Genomic DNA, 14,693 nt, shown 5'->3' with positions numbered 1-14,693 from the left:
GCTGTGGCCGTATACTGTATCGTGTCCATCAGTTAATAGAATTATCCTGCTTTTTCTCAATGGGTTGTATTATTTTCCGTAGTATATATGAGCTTACTACAGTGGCATTTCAGACTAATTTCTTCTTGGTCCGTGGTTTGCAATAAGATAGTAGTATTTACAGGAAGAAAAACAAGCTTAACTTTCTGTCGGGCGCAGTGCTTGTCGCAGCGAGATCGGGCGCGGTGTATCAAATTGATCACACCGTTTATTCACGTGATCATTTATTAAATTCTGTTCACAAAACATATTATAAGTGCCGAATATATTTAAAGAAAGACAAAGATGACATACGAGCACAACTGCAGTAGAAATATTCATCATTCAGGTTTCTTATCGTCAATGTTGGGCTTTAGTAACAAATGATAAAAACGTCGCTTTTTCATTTGCTTCTTTATTATATTTCACTAATAAAACACATTACAAATGACAATTATCTTTACAAAAAGGCTATTATGACACTGGAGCAGAACAACAATGACATTACAACTCATTCATTTGTTTAATCACACTTTTTCATTGTGGTAACAAATGCGGAATTTTTCCGCATTCAGAGCAAAAAGGCTCAATGTGTATCAAACAGATAGGCTTCTGACACATTTTGCAACGATACTTTGTCAGTCTTTTTTTTCTGTGCAGGTATTACACCTTTTCCTCTTGATCCCAGTCCCTTGCTCTTCGTTTCTGCTTGTGTCTTCTGCTTCTTCTTCACACGTTGGCCTATATTGGCATAGCCGCACTTGAAGATCTCTGTGAATTCCTGAGGTGTCCAAGCATCTACGAACCAATTGAGGTAGAACTAACACATGTGAGAGTTGCTTCAGGAATCCTTTTCTTCAGATAAAATTTTCGTTGTTGCCATAGTAAATTACTTGTGAATTGATTCCACTCATATTGATCATTGCAAAAAATATGACCATGGGCCAACGGCACACATTTCTTGCTACATTGTATGAAGCGGTCAACTTATCTGTAGTGTCGACTCAATCTTTGGTGCTATTGTAAAATGTTACAATGGAGGGCTTCTGTTTATCTCCAGTGTCAGTACCTACTGAATTATCTTCATGCAAACTTGATGCCAAGATAACACACTTCCCCAATTTAGGAACGTAGGAAATTAGAGTACAACCTTTCTTGAAGCCTAAAAGAGAACTATGGACAGCCCTGCCTTTACTGGTAGCAAACTCCAGAGGAATCTCACGCTTGTTTTTCTTCATCGTCCCAACAAAAGAAAGATTTTTTCTTCTTAGCTCTTCTATCAAACCAATACTAGTAAACCAATTGTCTGCTGTCACATTTCGACCTGACTGATAAATTGGTTCACATAGTCGCAAAATAACATCTGAAGGTTTATTGCTAACGTGTTTCAATCCTTCTGGCTGCAGCCCAGCGTATATTTCCAGATTATAGAGATAAAATACTTGGGAATCCACAAGAGCATATATCTTAATTCCATATTTGTCGCAGAACAACATCTGAAGGTTTATTGCTAATGTGGTACAATCCTTCTGGCTGCAGCCCAGCGTATATTTCCAGATTATAGAGATAAAATACCTGGGAATCCACAAGAGCATATATCTTAATTCCATATTTGTTTGGTTTGCTAGGTATGTATTGGCGAAAACTGCACCTTCCACGGAATCCTTCAAGTTTCTCATCTACTGCAACGTTTTCTCCGATGGTGTAGGATTTCTGGCAGTTCTGTACAAACAGAGAAAATATTTCCCGAATCGCTGTTATCTTGTCTAATATTCTCCTTTCATCGCGAGTCACACGATTGTCAAATCTACGGCACCGCATGATGATTTGAAACGTTCTATGTTCATAACGAGACGAAATTTTTCAATTCCATCCCCATCACTTCCCCACAGATCTTCTAAGCTTTGTCTGTTACTTTTGTTAACACCAGTCAAAAACATAAGACCAATGAAAGCTTTTAATTCAATAATATCTATAGGTTTTACGTGGCTCTCTCGCTGAAAAGAAGCTTTGATGCTCTCAATATACTGATTGGTATACAGAACTATAATCGGCAAAATGTCGTCACCTATGAGGCAATTCCAACATTCCAAAGGCGTTCTCAATGCTTTCGCCGCACCTATAGGACCAGGTAACTTTCGAATAATATTGTGGGCCCTGAAACGTACTCTCTGCGATGATGGAGCTTTATTCCATTTTGTCTCTTTGTCCCTTCCAGTATAATAATGCTGGCTTTCTTCAAGTACTTCCTCGTCGTTTTCACTGTCGTTTTCCTCTGTTTCTGAATCTTCCTGCCGAACTTCAACTGCGTCATCACAATCTGTGTCTACTTTATCTTCAAAATCCTCTTGAACTTCATCATTATCCTCTTCGAACAACATTTTTTGTATTTCTGCAACATGATTTGGGCCAAGGAGGTTGTACGTCTTACTGTAGCCTGCCGTGATCAAGTGTCTCACACCTAAAATGATAAAATTCCTATAAAATAACGCAGTCAGGCGCAGTGTATCAATTTGATACCTAATACTCAAACATTCTTAACTGACGATTAAACGGTCCAAAAAGAAAGTAAGTGCATTACACATTGTATATTAACATTGTACTTCTTACTAAGTTATGCTGATAACCAAAGAAATGAATTGTTGAAATGCAACACGAACGGGCGCAGTGTATCAAACTGATCAATCAGCACATTTATCGACAAAAGAGCAGTCGTATCGACAATGAAGCACACAACAATGACAAGCGTTCGGAAAAGGCTAGCTACTAGCGAGTAGGCGTCAGTGCTGCCACTCGTTGACAAATGATTTAAAGTAAACTTCGAGGTGCATCAATTTGAACAGCCGCGCCCGACGGAAGGTTAATATCTCCAGCATAGAGAATGCAGGATGTGCTGGGCAGATACTTTCTATCAAAACCGATATCAGTGTAAGTGTACGAACCTTAGATAAATATTTATGATTGGAAACGCATATCCTACTATAAACATTAAAATGAGGTCTAATAATGTATTTTACAGTTTCCACTGTTCTCAAGTATTGTTTGGGTAGTGGAAATGTAACACGAGCAGAACGTGTAACAGATACAGTGACGAAGAAGAGTGAACCTGAAACTCAGTTTAGTTTCTTCAATGTAACACTGGGGGTTCACGGTGCTATAATATTTACGATCCGTAAAAGTGACATTCTGAATTACTATGTTTAATACAACACCTGGTTTTCCGCGCACAGAAAAATGAAGAAACATTAGGTCCCCAGTCACCTGCCTTTGCAAAACGGCTCACAATGCCACCATAGGAAGAAAAGTGAAAGATTTTGCCGGCGACAGGGACTTCTGTAAAAATGTGTTTGTAGAAATCAAGTACCAACTAAACGTCAATTTGGTTTTTAGAAAGGCTTTTCAACAGACAATGCTATATATGCTTTCACTGATCAAATATTAAATCCAATGAATAACCAAACATCACCCATTGGGATATTCTGTGGTCCATCAAAGGCTTTTGATTGTGTGAATCAAGAAATTCTTCTACATAAGCTTAAGTATTGTGGTATGAGTGGGACAGTGCACAAATGGTTTAATTCATACTTAACTGGAAGAATGCAGAAGGTTGAAATTAACAGTACAGATAGTCTACAAAAACCAGCAGAGTCCTCTAACTGGGGAGGTATCAAGAATGGTGTCCCACAGGGTTCAGTACTGGGTCCCTTATTGCTCTTAATATATATTAACGACTTGCCACTCTATATTCATGAAGATGCAAAGTTAGTTCTTTTTGCCGGTGATACAAGTATAGTGATCACTCCCAAGAAGCAAGAACCAGCTAAGGAAATTGCAAATAATATCTTTCAGAAAATTATTAAGTGGTTCTCTGCAAATGGACTCTTACTAAATTTTGAGAAAACACAGTTTATACAATTCTGTACAGTAAATGGCATAATACCATTGATAAATATAGACTATGAACGGAAGTCTGTTGCTGCAGTAGAATACTCAAAATGTCTGGGTGTGTTCACTGATGAGAAATTGAATTGTAAGAAACACATCGATGACCTGCTGAAACGGTTAGGTTCAGCTACTTATGCTATTAGGTTTATTGCATAAACATATCAGTAAATTAGCCTACTATGCCTATTTTCATTCACTGTTTTCATATGGCATCATATTTTGGGGCAATTCGTCATTAAGAGAGAAAGTATTCATCGCACAAAAGCGTGTAATCAGAATATTAGTTTTAGCCCACCCAAGATCACCCTGCAGACATTTATTTAAGGAACTCGGGATATTCACAGTGCCTTCGCAATACATATATTCGCTTATGAAATTTGTCATTAATAACCCATCCCTATTCAAAAATAACAGCGAAGTAGCTATAGCTACAACACTAAAAGAAAGGATGATATACACTATTCTGGAATCAATCTCACTTTGGCACAGAAAGGAGTGAATTATGCTGCCACAAAAATCTTTGATCATTTGCCAAATCGTATTAAAAGTCTGACAGATAGCCGACCAACGTTTAAAAGCAAATTAAAAGAATTTCTAAATGACAACTCCTTCTACTCAATAGATTAATTCTTAGATATGTGGTAGTAACTGTACAAAAAATTACTTATTTTGTTGTAAAGAAAACTTATGTTAAGGTGACACGTTCCACATCACTACGAAATGTCGTATTCATGATCTATGGAACAAGGATTTATTTATGTATGTATGATACCACATCAAAGCTAAGCAAACGGTCAGAACAGCTTGGGATAGCTAGTTTGAATGTGTTGTAGAGGATTCCACTAATAAAAGCTGATACTGTTATTTTTACTTGACTGCTGGAACGAGAATTTATAGTAGTTGGAAATAGCAAAATATTCTCTTTTTCCCTTCTTTTCAGATTTGGTTTCCTCTGAAACAGTACATGTCTTATAGAACTGAGGCCACCATTTTTTTAAAATCCAAAATATTTTTTGTTTTTATCAAATCAAAACTAAACTTTCCCTGTATTGTACACATTAATATCATTTCACATACTTCTTTTATTGTATAATATCGGTCACATTTCCTTAATTTTCTTTTGGCAAGGCCAAAGATTCTGTCACAGAGCAGATAAGAGTGGCCCCTTATGGGCAGTCTGTACACAATCTTTTTGCATTTTCCACTGTCTGTAAGAGAAAGTAGGAACCTAATCATTGCGTGACTTTTGTATTGACCTGTACAGTTATCACTGTACAGGTACGATTCATCAACATTTTCTGGTATATCATCATTGATATACTTCATTATAAAAGAGCAAACTTCCCTGTTGCCCTTTCCTGCAACACCTTGGTGGTACAAGTAAAAGGATGCTATGTCAGTACTGCTGTTGTGGATACAAAATGGATAAACTGACAGCTGCCAAAGGTAGTAGACATCCTGAACCGGAATTGTGGGCAAAGAAATGTTTGCCATGTAGTCAAAGGACAAAAGTACAGCATTATCATGTCCTGCACAGTATTGTTTTGTTTCACGTAATGAATTATAAAAGTTGTTAACCCGCCTTTTGTGCACGAGTAACTGCGCAACCGCTACTCGTTTTGCTGTATCATTAAGCTGAGGGTTTTTGATTCGTGTATTAAATATCTCACACTCACAGCAAGTGTCAATTTGGGGCCTTCCAAACCGGCCGTTAAAATGTTCGTTGAATACGTTACAATAAAAGCTATATTTTACATCACAACCATAACTTTTTCTAAAACCATGTTGTGCATTTCCCGTATTTTAAGTTTTGCGTCTAAATATTGTATTTCTTTCGACGAGTAGTGACTAGTTTTTAGGGGGAATGTGTTAATGTGGTCTTTGATTTGGTCAGTATAATCTTGTGGAAAAGTCTTATGGTTCTTCCGTTGTCCTCTAAAATCTCTAGGCGACTCAGCTTTTAAAATTAGCTCTTTCAGTCCCCTATGTCATACAAACTCAGAAACGCTTTTTTGCACACCTTAGCTCGTTGTTCACTAGCCATAACGTGAAACGTAAATGAGCTCACATGTTCAACAGAATGCTTAGGCTTAGTAAACTCTTCTTTGTCATCTGTGGGGTTAGGTTTCAACCTAGACCTTCTACTTTTCACTGGATGATCTTCTATTAATGACTGATAAAATATGTCTTGTTCATATTTGCTTGCAAAGCTTCTGCCTCTGCTAAGAATGTCAATTTGGTCCTCCTCAGAAAACTTGTTGAAACATTTCGTTCTGCACCTACAAAATGCAGAATAACTTAGTCCCATTTCTTTTAAAATCAGTTTAGAAATGTAAGACTTTACGATATAGGCCAAGTTATGGCTCACGTAGAACAACAAAACGCAATAAACTGAAGCATAACCTACAACACAAACCTACACAACTGTCTAGATCTAAGGTATTTTAAACTAAATAAATCAACTTACGAGCATGGTGTCCCTGTTCTTCGTGCCTGAGAAACATTCCCTTTCTAATTAATATACTCCTCACCACGGATTCTTGCTTTTATTACACGATTTACTTTGTAGACCTCGGTCATGCGAACTCCTCTTTTACGTTTATTACCTTCCACGTCGTCATTACCACTCTGACATTTTTTAGGAGCACACGAAATCTTCTTAGCAACTCTTAAATTTATTTTAGGTTAAAGATATCCCGTGAAACTAATCAACAACAATAACAATCACAATGAAGAGAGAGGAATAGAACTGTACACTACACAGACTAGTAAACAGAAACAGCTGGTTACCAGAACACTGCTACCAACGATGCTTTATTTAAGAAAGGTCTCTTGTCATTCACATGACCCGTTTCATAACTAGACACATTTTTGCAATGGCTGTATCTAGAAAAGTATTGGTTCGAGAAGAGGCCTTTCATAAGTAAACGATGCGTGGATGTTGGCACAATATATTTTCATGACAAACTCGTATTTGAAGAAAAAGAAAAAAGAAAAAAAAAAAGTGACATGAGCCCTTTCATAAATAACCGATCCATCTGTTGATCTTATGGTTTATCTGTACTGCAGGCCCACGGTGTACATATAGGGTGATTCACGAATATATGCAAAATATTTTAATATGTTATTCTGAAAGTTAAGATAAAGAATAAAGTTCACATAAACATAGGTCCGCAAATGTTTAGTTACGGGGTTACGGCTAATAAAAGATTTTGCCTGGAATTTAGCTACTTCGCTAATATGAAGGCATCGCAAAACTGTATGAGGTTAAAGAAAGCACGATTTCCATTTATTTTGTTGTTATTGATCTGGTGAATCTAATGAAACATGTCCCAGACGTGTGTCTGCAGTATTTTTCCAGAAAATCCAGAGAAGCAAAGAACAAATTTCGTAAAATTTTTTATTACTTCTCGGCCCAATTTGTTTTTTAAATTCCAGACAATTGCACAAAGTTTTCAACAGAGGTTTTGGAGAATTTAATTTTCGAAAAATGATGATAATTTCGTTAATTGAAGCTGTATGAATGTGTCAGATAATCTGCTTTTATTAATACATGTCAAACCGAAAAAAATCTCAGTGTTAAGGAAGTTGTACAGTGTACATATAATTTCACAATATATTGACAATAAATGTTCAAAAATGTCTGCACCGAGTTCAACGCATTTAGCTGCACGTGTATGAACAGATTTTGTTGCTGGAAATTGCGTTGCAGTGCTGCATGTGAGTCTGCTTCAGACCACGCGTGCTCGTTAAGTAAACTGTTTATACCATCTCGAGTAAACTGTGGCTCATCAGTAAATAAAATGTATTTGTGTAACTGTCGATTAGTATTTAACCAGTTGCACAACTCCAAGCAAAGGGCAGGATCTAGCGGATGTAAATGATGCGCTTTTTGTTTATGATAAGGATACAGATTATTATACTTCAGTGACCCAATAGCTTAGATTGTGCGATGCGTAATCGTTGAGAGATACGTCGTGTACTGGTACCTGGGCTACATTGAACAGCATCCATAATACCCTCATCATCGTTTTCATGTGTCGAGTGATCGTACTGATTATGAACGCTATGTAGGTTACATGTATCCCGAAACATTCGAAATACTGCACTGATAGTTCGTGTATTCGGAATCCTCCGAGTTGGATAACGTACGCTATATTTGTTAACTGCAGCCGTAGCATTACCATCAAATGGTTCTGAGCACTATGGGACTCAACTGATGTGGTCATAAGTCCCCTAGAACTTAGAACTACTTAAACCTAACCAACCTAAGGACATCACACAACACCCAGCCATCACGAGGCAGAGAAAATCCCTGACCCCGCCGGGAATCGAACCCGGGAACCCGGGCGTGGGAAGCGAGAACGCTACTGCACGACCACGAGATGCGGGCCGGGCATTACCATCACATTTGCCATAAATAAACACCATATCGGCGTATTCCTATGTCGTAAATTTGAAAGGCATCCCTATTTCATAAATAATCTACAAACTACGACAGTTACTATGTGGTTTCACTTAAAGACACTGTTGCTGTTATATTCTTTCACTCAATAATACAGAAAACTAACTCGTTTAAGATTAGGAAACGACTGAAACAACTCACTAATGGTTGCCAACAAATACATTCTTAATGGGAAGTAAACAAAATTACTTGTATACTAATCTTTGCATAATCAGTCTTAAATGATGATGAATAATCTTTGCTTCTTTGGATATTCTGGAAAACTACTGCAGACACACGTCTGGGCCGTGTTTTATTAGATTCACGAGACCAATAACAACAAAGTAAATGGAAATCGTGCTTTACTTTAACCTCGTACAGTTTCGCGATGGCTTCATATTAGCGAAGTTGCTAAATTTCAGGCAAAATCTTTTATTAGCCGTGACTCCGTAATTGAACATTTCCGGACCCATGTTTGTATGAACTTAATTCTTTTATTTTACTTGTAGGATAACATAATAAAAATCTTTGCAGATCTTCGTGAATCACCCTGTTATTTGAACATAATGAAAAACTGTCTCATTGATTACTCTGATATTCATTTAAATAGAAAGAGGGGGAGGGGTTGTGCTTTGGCCCTTATGGCTCTCAGCGCCTAATTTGACCTTATTGGTAGACAGTATTACTAGAATTTAATCATTGCTGCAAACGGCAGTTTGTGTTTTGACTGTCTAATGTACGGGAATCGGTTTTCACGTGGAGTTTCAACATGAACTCTGTTGAACCTGTATTAACCGCTAACATAAAATAGAATTACTAGTAAAAATTAGCCGCAAAGAAACTAGGGCATTCCAGACCAGATTCGTTGCCTAAGAAAGTAACGAAATCAAATACGCGTGACTTCAAGCGAACATTTAACAATGAAGTGTATAATAAGCGTAAGTCGTTATGTGGGTGCAACGTAAGAATTCCTGATTTGCAGCCCAGAAGTTAATTCGTTGACTAATACATGAGTTAGGGATGTTGTACATTTGTCCGAAGAAACAGCAAAGCGCGAAAACTCCCACATACAAAAATAATGCGAAACGGAGAGTAGCGAAAGCTTAAACATTTTTTCGTTCTTGCCTTAAACTGTAGTAAATTACGTACAAAACAATAAAATTCCACAAAAAAAATTCTTCCTTTTTTCAGACAAGTTCTGCACATTATTATTATTATTGATGTTATCGCCTGCGGCTGAAACTGTATAAATACGTTTACGAATATAACTGCTATACAGCAGATGCTAATAATTTTATACTATCATATTTATCTGAATTTAAAAAATTGTGGACACGAGCCGCCAGAGCAGTAGCGCATAAGTTTTCTGTTGCACTCGTCCTGTTGGGCGCTGCATCCGGGTTGTGGTCCGTCTGTCAAATTTACAGTTCAACAGTAGTCTGAAAGCGCTCCGAAGAACCCTGTGTCATGCACTTAAGTGTTAGTTGCTGAGTAGTCATGCAGATGTGAGTGTAGTTTCTGAGTTACACGCGAAAAAACCTCCAAAATGAGATTTTTACCCTTTTTACATTTTTTCAATGTTGGTCCACTAAAATTTTTCGCAAACCCTCACACTGGGATTAAGCAAGCCCCAACCTACCCAGAAAAGAATAAAGTAAGATATAAAATAAATGTAAAATGAAACGGAAGGAATCAAAACCACCCAGCTTTGCTGGCAAAAACATAATCTGACTAGAATATAAATGTACTTTACGGGAAGGTACAGTGCTTGTGTGTCTGTAGTTACAAAAGCGTTTCGATGACTGTCAGCGCGCTCTACCCCCGACTGCTGCAAGCACCTCTAGTCGCTGCCATGTGCTGCTATCTGCCGGCGACACCGCGAACTCCCACCAGTCGAACCTAACCTGCGCCAAGTCGCATTGCAGTGAGCAAGTGCTGCGCTCTACGCCCAAGCAGTTAAGTACAATGATAGCCATGATCAAGTTTCTCGTATCCACAAACACTGATTTCCGTAGCGTAAGCACATGATTATAGGGCTCTAAACAATGGTAACATTTTAACCATATTCATGAAATCCGGTAGTAACTGGAAGATACGTCCCTTAAACTGTGGCTGCATGTTAAGCTGAAAGTATAAAACAATACTGCTCACCCGTAAATAACAAAATATACTGCATTGTACATTACATAAAAATTTAGGGTGTTCCGAAACAATCAGTTCAGCTCGACTGATATTGATAAAGGTTCAACTTAACAAACCTAGTACTAGTAAATGTTTTATGGTTTGTTTCAATTAGAGAGCGTAAATTAAATAGGAAAAGAAATAAGACGAAAGTCTGATGATTCTATAGTTCATTCGTACCGAAGAATGAAAAATATTTGAAGAAAAAAAATAACGCCCGAACAGGGACTCGAACCCTGGACCCTTAGGTTAAAAGCCTAATGCTCTACCGACTGAGCTATCCGGGCTCCGAGGCTGCAGGCTGTACGAAACATTGTATAACATCCCAGAGACTATTTACTCCTTTTGAACCATTTCTTGAGAATAGCAGGGTACGTCTTCCGACTTTTTCTTCCAAAATCACATTTTCATAGGGTATTAAGGATGTATGAATACTTTAAATTGTACTTCACTGGCCCGGAGTTCCATTCAAGAGGATATTCGCTATAAGTAAAAAACAATAATACGACTGAAAGACTGTAGGACAACACATATTTTGTATCAAATTTTATACGTACTTCGACTACTGTAGAGTCCATGTCTATCTTATTTATTCTGCCCTATAGACTTATCTTCTTTACTTTTTCTCCGTGCCGAATAGCTGGAACGATTCTGAAAACATTTTTCTCCCTCTTTTGCGGGAGTCACACATTTTCATAGCTAGTACGATACCAGGTTCGAGTAAATGGCGGTCCGGGCTTTTGTGTGGATCAGCGCGATAGTCAGAATTTTTACGTAACAATTTATACCTATCCTGAAATGCAAAGTTATCTAATGCATGCAATTGTTTAAAAAGGTGTGGTCCTCCGCCAACGTTTGTTTCCACAAAGTGGCCCCGAGCCAAAACCATTGCCCTCTTCCTGTACTATTACAACAGTTTCCAGCCTGTATCTGTGCGGGGGGAAAAAATAAATAAAAAAACTGAACGTATAGAATTTATCACTTAAAACAGAGCAGCAGCAATATAAGCAAAATAATGGTAAAAAGTTGACTACGCAAATCACTTGAAATTTGCATCGTGTTCAGTGCTGTGCATTCTATTTTCCTTGCAAGCATTATTACCGCATACTTTGTCGCCCGTTAAAAGTCTACAGCGCCGTAGTAAATACTCATTTTCTCGTTCATATTGGTATCTCCGTTTCCAAACACAAAATTTATCTACGGTTCCTACACCTACAGTGACACCAGTTTTGATGTAAAATAACAAATTATAGATTTCACTTCTCCACAAAATGCTTAATATTCCACAGAAAAGTAAGGTTAGCTTATTTCATCAAAATATGAGAGGACTGAGTAATAAGGAAGAATAGCTGCTTGTCTGTTCGGAAAATTTAGAGAGCTCTGAAAACATAGACATCCTGTGCCTGTCTGAGCACCACATAACCACAGGGTTAGGTATCTTACATATAGAAGATTACACTCTAGCAGCTTACTAATGCAGAAATAAGACAGGAAAAGGAGGAGTTGTTACATACATTACGACAGAACAAAAGTTCAAACACATTGAGACAAGTAGATTTTGTAGAGATCTGTACACAGAAGTAAGTGTGTGTGTGTGTGTGTGTGTGTGTGTGTGTGTGTGTGTGTGTGAATTAAAGATGAAAAATAGTTCACTTTTAATTGTACCTGTATATAGATTGCCACTGGGAAATTTTGAACTATTTATGCGTAATCTGGATTCGTTACTTTGCTCCCTGTCAGACAGCAACAAGGAGTTAATAGTCTGTGGTGACTTCAATGTAGTTCTTCTAAAAGGATTCTGATAGTCCAACACGGGTGGATAAAGACAATAGGACACTAACAATTATTCCATTCCATTGCAGTAGTGTGATAAGTAACCAGTTTTGAATGTACTCCAGAATATAAATAATTTCACAACCAACAATGTTTTTATTCTGAAATTAAATACAACCTTAACAGATAATGTTTTCTTAAATTGAGCTTCATCAATAAAAAACAACTGTTTACCCAGAAACAAATGCTCTCTCTGATCATGATGCACAGTTCATCAGGATAAATAACAAAGTGCCTTGTAGTACAGATACTCCTCAGTGGAAATCAGTTAGAATAATTACAGACTCCAGGACAAATGTTTTTAAGAATAGTTTATGTGAGGTGACGTGGGATGTAATTTCTAATGAACCAAGTGCCAACATTATAATTTAATCTATTAAATAATAAATTAATTTCATTAGTTGAAAATAGGTCTCCACATAAGCTAAACAAAAAGGACTCTAAAAGTCATTTAAAAACCCATGGTTCACTAGAGGGATTACAGTATCCTGTGACAGGAAATGTATCTTTTGACAAGGACAAGTAGGGATCCTGCAGCAGTTGCACACTACAAAAACTACTTAAAACAACTAAGAAATATCACTAAAAATCAAATGAAAAGCACATAATTCAGAAATCAGTATTTCTGACAACAGACTTAAGGCTATATGGAATTTGTTAAACAAGAGACAGAACATTACCACCACTGAAATGAATGGAAGGACTATAAATGACAGGTCACAGATAGCAAATGTATTTAATAATCATTTCGTAAGTATAGTAGAAAGCATAGGGACAAACAATTCAAGGACAAAATCACAGCAATATGTTGAAAATGTAAGTTTCATAAAATTCAATCATACGAGTGTATCGCAAACTTGTCCTTCTGAAATTAAGATTGCACATTCTCTCAAAAATAGAAGCTCATCTGGTTTTGATGGTGTTTACAATTGAGTACTAAAATTGTTTCATGTAATAAGCACAGTCTTATTTGAAATATGTTGTTCCAGAGAGACTGAAATATGCCATTGTTAAACCCTTATTTATGAAAAGTGATAAGAGAGATGTCAATAACTACCGACCTGTTTCACTGCCGTCGTCATTCTCCAAAATTTTTGAAAACAGGATGTATTTCAGAATAGTATCTCATCTTAGCAACAACAGCATCGTTAGCAAATCACAGTTTGGGTTTCAGAGGGTTGCTGTACTGAGAAAGCTATTTACATGTTCATTCGCCAAATTTTGCAAACATTTAATAATAAAATAACGCCGGTAGGACTTTTCTGCTACTTCTCTAAGGCATTTGACAGTGTGAATCATAGCATTCTTCTACATATATTGCAGTTTTATGGGATTGATGGTATAACCAACCAATGAATATGTCATATCCAACCAAAAGAATGCAGAAAGCTGTACTTAGCAATTAAAGCAATATAGTCCAGGGACATAATACTAACTGGGGAAAAATTACGTATGGGGTTTCTCAAGATTATATCTTAGGTCCACAACAGTTCTTCATATATGTAAACAATCTTCAGTCTAGTAAATAACAAGCAGAATCAGTTCTTTTTGCAGATGACACTAGCGCTGTAATTGACCCAAGCATGCGTACAGAAACAGAAGAAATGGCAAATAATGTTCTAAGAAGTATCATTGACTGGTTTTTTGTGAATGGTCTCACCACCCATTTTAAAAAGGGGTAACTCGTCCTTAAGAAAATTGTGAAAAAGCTTGCAGTAAGAATAATATGTGGGGCTCACACACGATCATCTTGTAGACTTCTGTTTAAGTAGTTTGGTATTCTGACTACTGCTTTGCAGTGTATTTATTCCCTCATGAAATTTGTTATAAATAATCCGCTGCAGTTCAAAAGGAACAATGAGGTGCATAATTACAATACCAGAAGGAAAAAGACATTCATTACTCCACACTACTTCGGCACAGATAGGAGCACGCAAAGCTACCAAAAAACTTTTTGATCGGTTACCCTGGGATATAAAATTTCCGACAGATAAAATCTGATAAATTGAGAAAGTTTCTGCTTGACAACTCAATCTATTCGTCGAAGAATTTGCCTTACTGTAACGTGGAAAAAGGGGTGTGTAGGAACTGCTACCTCTGAGCTGTATTTTTTTTTTAAAAACAAAAAAACCTCCACGCCGCGTCGTCCATAGCTTTGTAGCAATCTGCGACACGGCCCCGCGAAGACCTTCCTCCTGATAATCGCACAGAGATCTTCCAACTCCCGCGCGAGAACGAAATTGTCAACTGTCTCGAAACCAAATCATCAGCC

At 37.3% G+C, this 14,693-nt stretch overlaps 1 protein-coding gene and 1 non-coding gene across 2 annotated transcripts in view; both read right to left on the bottom strand.

The window, feature by feature from the left end:
- LOC124619110 (mediator of RNA polymerase II transcription subunit 15-like) overlaps positions 1-14,693 on the bottom strand; it is a 525,235-nt gene that overhangs the window by 372,634 nt on the left and 137,908 nt on the right. The gene's annotated exons all lie outside the window — the stretch shown is intronic.
- Trnak-uuu lies at positions 10,803-10,875 on the bottom strand. The gene has a single exon. It is a non-coding gene; the product is annotated as a tRNA-Lys (tRNA).

This window comes from Schistocerca americana, chromosome 1, assembly GCF_021461395.2.
Source record: "Schistocerca americana isolate TAMUIC-IGC-003095 chromosome 1, iqSchAmer2.1, whole genome shotgun sequence".
In the NCBI taxonomy this organism is placed as follows: domain Eukaryota; kingdom Metazoa; phylum Arthropoda; class Insecta; order Orthoptera; family Acrididae; genus Schistocerca; species Schistocerca americana.
The sequence above is the reverse complement of the archived record's forward strand: the minus strand, read 5'-3'. Positions and strand labels throughout refer to the sequence as shown.